The sequence below is a fragment of the Herpailurus yagouaroundi genome, unplaced genomic scaffold (assembly GCF_014898765.1).
Source record: "Herpailurus yagouaroundi ecotype Mexico unplaced genomic scaffold, PumYag 210, whole genome shotgun sequence".
NCBI classification, from domain to species: domain Eukaryota; kingdom Metazoa; phylum Chordata; class Mammalia; order Carnivora; family Felidae; genus Herpailurus; species Herpailurus yagouaroundi.
In genome coordinates, this window is record NW_024412441.1 from 20,457,616 (window position 1) to 20,462,383 (window position 4,768).

Here is a 4,768-nt window from a genome sequence, read left to right on the forward strand (position 1 = left end):
GCACACAGCAACCTTTTAGTGGGTCACAAGAATCAATTTAGTGCTTCACAACCATCATTTGAAAAATGAAGAGAAATGAAGTTAACAGAGTGGTTCCCTCGTATTAGGATTAGGCCATTTTGGCATGGACATTATTTTGAGTTAAAACAATCAAAACCCAGCAGATTCAGGAAAAGGCTCTTTATCTCTCCATTAACTGTCTGCTAGTACAAGGAAGAGAGCTATTAATAGAGATTCTTCTTTACCCAAGAAATTTTTCTGCATAATAGGGTACCTATGTTTTCCAAACATCTCCTTATACCTTCCTGCTAATGTTCTTTGTCCCTTTTGTACCCTCAGAGTCCTACCCGTCTCCTTAGCTCATGTAAGTGTCATGTTGCCTCATTATCTTTGGAATTTCCATGTCTGTGTGGATTCCCTGTGTGTGTGCTATTAAATTTGACTTTTTCCTATTAATCTGTGTCTAGTCAACTTGATCTTAGACCCGGTAGAAGGGCCTTGAAGGGCATAGGAAATTTTCAACAACAGTAAGAATTGTTCCATAAAACTTTTATTTCATACACACCTATACTCATACATCTATGTCCAGTGGGTCACAATATAAAATTTATTTCCTATTGTTTTGGTCAAAATGGTTTAAAAAAATGTTTATTTTATTTTTGAGAGACAGAGAAAGAGTGCAAGCAGGGGAGGGACAGAGAGAGGGAGACACAGAATCTGAAGCAGGCTCCAGGCTCTGAGCAGCCAGCACAGAGCCCAACACGGGGCTCAAACTCACAAACTGGAGATCGTGACCTGAGCTGAAGTTGGACACTTAACTGACTGAGCCATTTAGGCACCCCTGGTCAAAACAGTTTTAAAGTCACTGATCTGGAACACTATTACTAGAAGCATTAAAATGGGTTAATTACAGATTCAATTTTTTAACAGATATAAGGCTATTTAGAATTTAATTTTTTTTATATAAGTTGGTTAGTTATCTTTTGGTTAGTTGTGTTTTGGGGGGAAATTTTCCATTTCATCTGACTTTTCAAATTTATTTGCATAAAGTTATTCATAGTATCTTATCTTTTTTTAATATTTGTGGAATCTACATTAACATCTCCCTTTTCATTTCATACTGGTCATTTGTGTTTTCTTTCTTTTTTTCCTGCCCAATCTTGCTAATGTTTATACTTTATTGTTATTATTTTTAAAAAATTTTGATTTGTTGATCTTATTGATTTCTTCTGTTGCATGTCTGCTCTCTATTTTATTGATTTCTGCCTTTATCTTTTTTCTTCCTTTTTATTATTTTCTGTTCTTTTTTTTTAAAGTTTATTTTTATTTATTTTGAGAGAGAGATAGAGAGCAAGCAGGGGAGGGGCAGAGAGAGAGGGAGAGAGAGAATCCGAAGCAGGCTCTATGCCATCAGCACAGAGCCTGATTCAGGGCTTGAACTCATGAACTGTGAGATCATGACCTGAGCCGAAATCATGAGTCAGATGCTTAACCAACTAAGCCACCCAGGCACCCGAGGTGCTGTTCTTTTTAAGATAGAAGCTTAAATCATTTATTTTCAGCTTTTCTAATATTTACATTTAAAGCTGTAAATATCCCTTTAAGTACAACTTTGGCTACTTTCTATAAATTTTGACAGAATACTTACCTGTCAAGTCATTCCAAGTCATATGGTTTTAAGACTCCATAAAAACCTACATTTTGCTCCTTTTCCTGCTTCTATTCCTTACTAGGACCTGCACCCCCACTTTACACATGCCTTGTAATGCAAATAGCATATGTCCTCCTTGTAAGGGACAGGAGTTAATGATTTCTCTGGAATAGATAACATCTAAGGAAGGACCAGGTGAGAATGATCAGAGGAAGCTGTCATATGCATATTCCAGACCACAGATACTAGAGGGCTCAGCACCATGGCCCCCTGCCTCCAAGGAATAACACTTGGGCCCTTGACTATGTTCTAACTTGTTCTTGGATGCCTGAAAGGACAAATTCACTGGATCACAATCCTTAATAAAAACCCCCAGACCCTGAACAAAGATCAGACACATGCTCCTTTCCATGTCTCCCGGATGCTTCATCTGTATCTGTTCTCTCTGTATGTTCAATAAACTCTGCTCTCACTTCCTGCTGGTTTGCATTTGATTTCCATCCTTCACAAAGTCAAGGACCCTCTTCCTGCAGGACCCCATCTGGGTCTGGCCTGCTGGTGTCAATAATTCAATGGTTCTGTTTGATTTGTTCTATTTAATTTCTTTCAGCTTGAGGAGTATGGCAGCATAATTTTGTGACTATCAGAACAATAGTCACAATTTCCCAAATCATTTCTTATTTAAAATATATCTAACAAAACATCTTTTGGCATTATCTTATGAAATACCTTTTACCAGGAGACTGTGGTGTGACCCCAACAGGTGGAGGCGGCCATGCAGGCAGTGAAAGAATTTGCCCAAGGCAGAACAAAGGAGATAGCAATGTATTGAATACATTGTAAGGGAGTAGTGGGCAGGACAGCAAGGGAAAGTCTGCCAGGAGGCAGTGTTGGGGGGGGGGGGGGGCGGAAGAGGGGGTTTCTATAGTTATGGGAGGGAGTGAGGAAGTATGGGAACATATGGAATTTTCCTTTTTTGGTAACTATGCCCTGTTGTAAGTAGCCCATTTGTCAACTGGGGCCTATGGCTATACTGAAGTGAATCACTTAATAAGCCTGTTTGCATTCACCCTGGTGGTCGCTTGTGGGTCCTTTTACCTTCCTCGGTTTTCCATTGCTCAAGCCTATTGCCTAAAAGCAGCCTTGTGGAAGCACATTTTGATTCTTCCCTGCTTCCATAAGAACTATGAAATGGCATCTCGAATTCTTCTTGTAAGATATGAGCTACTAAGTGTTGCTTATTCATAATGTCTGTGGGCAAATAAGGACATGACAATGAACCTCTTTTGTCTTAATAAAACTCAATATATTAAAACTTTCCAGAAAATTGAAATGCTATTATAATCATGGCAAAACATTAAGACAACCAATTAGAATTATGTACTTTTGATATAAAAGTTTACTTTCAGGGCACCTGGGTGGCTCAGTTGGTTAAGCTTCTGACTCTTGGTTTCAGCTCAGGTCATCATATCACAGTTCATGGGTTTGAGCCCCACATAGGGCTCCACAGCTGACAGCAAAGAGCCTGCTTGGGATTCCCACCCCCCCGCCCCTCCCCCACTCACACTGACTCTGTCTCTCTCAAAATAAATAAATAAAAAAAAAAAGTTTGTGCAGTCCAGTTACATCTGTAAGAATAGCTTTATTATGCCAAATAATCTGTTTTCCCAGAGGCATGGAGATAACAAAGATGCTTTCCTCTTTTCTTTTTGGGATGGGATGTCTCTCACCCACTGCTAGAAGGGCCTACATTCTCAAGGCTCAGCACTAGAATTGCATTAGCACTAAGAAAAAAGCCAAGCCCTGGAGAATCAAAATTTATAATATGAAAAGAGGGCAGAATAGAATTATTGACAAATGGAATGTGGAGCTGGGTTGTTTTGCCTCTCTAATTCTGAGTCATTTTATCACATATGAAATGTCCTATAAAGAGTAATTTAACCTCCTGATGTAGATATTGCTTGACTCATGGCACACAGTGGGATAAAAACTGGCCTAGTTAATTGCAGTACCAAATTTTTAGGAAGGAGCAGGACATGGTCTTGGTTGTTGGAAGTCAGAAAATTTGCTTCAGAAGACATCATTTTGCAGTCCTTTGATGCAGCATTTCCATATCTAGGGATTTGCTCTAAGGAAATAACTATTTACATTTGTGAAGCTTTAATTATAAGGATGTCTATCATAATATTGCTTAGAGTTCTATAAAAACTACAAAAAGCCTAAATATTCTCAATTAGGTAATGTAAGTTTATTATATTGGAATATAAGGCCAAAAATGATGCTTCTGATGAATATTTCATTCTATAGAAAACATTCCTACTATATTTTAATTTGATTTTTAAATGTTTATTTATTTTTGAGAGAGGGAGAGACAGAGCATGAGCAGGGAAGGGGGAGAGAGAGGAAGACACAGAATCCAAAGCAGGCTCCAGGCTCTGAGCTGTCAGCACAGAGCCCAGCATGAGGTTCGAACACACAAAGATTTCATGCAAGATCATGACGTGAGCTGAAGTCGGACACTTAATCAACTGAGCCACCCAGGCACCCCTACTATATTTTAAAGATACAAATATTATATGTGATGTAATTCAATTTTTTTAAAGGGCAGATGGTATATTATATACTGTATGCTTTGATAAAATACCAGAAGGGATAAATACCAGATGTTGACGGTTGTTGTCTCTTGGAGTGGGGATTATAGGTGATTATATTTTTTGGCTTATCTGCAGTTTAAAACAACTTCTTAAAAAAAAGTCTATGCTTTTTGTTTGTAATACTGAAAAATAGAAGCTATTGCTTTATAAATTGCATTAGAGCAATTGAAAGATGAGTGAATATGGACCCTTGCTGTGAGAATTTCCAGCTATCTGACTTGGATTGAAAGGGCGGGCCTACGCCAGCCGACTCCATCTTGTTCTGTGTCCTTCACCTTGACCACACCTCCTCCCCTTGAGTAATCCCCCCTCATCTGCCTAACAGGACTCGGACCCTTCCCCAGGACCCTTCCCCAGCCAATCGGCTGAGGCCATAGCCATTACCTCACCAACTGCCCCCAGGCCCCAATAAAACCTTTGTCCTTTTGAAACTCGCTCTCTTTCCCTGGTATCTCACCGCTGC

General features: G+C 39.2%; 1 protein-coding gene across 1 annotated transcript in view; it reads left to right on the forward strand.

Moving 5' to 3' along the window:
• Nucleotides 1-334: 334 nt before the first annotated feature.
• The window catches only part of NMS (neuromedin S), a 34,718-nt gene continuing 30,284 nt past the window's right edge, over nt 335-4,768 (forward strand). Inside the window, exon 1 of the mRNA XM_040454040.1 lies at nt 335-364. The gene's annotated coding sequence lies outside the window, so the exon portion shown is untranslated. The remainder of the gene's footprint in view (nt 365-4,768) is intronic.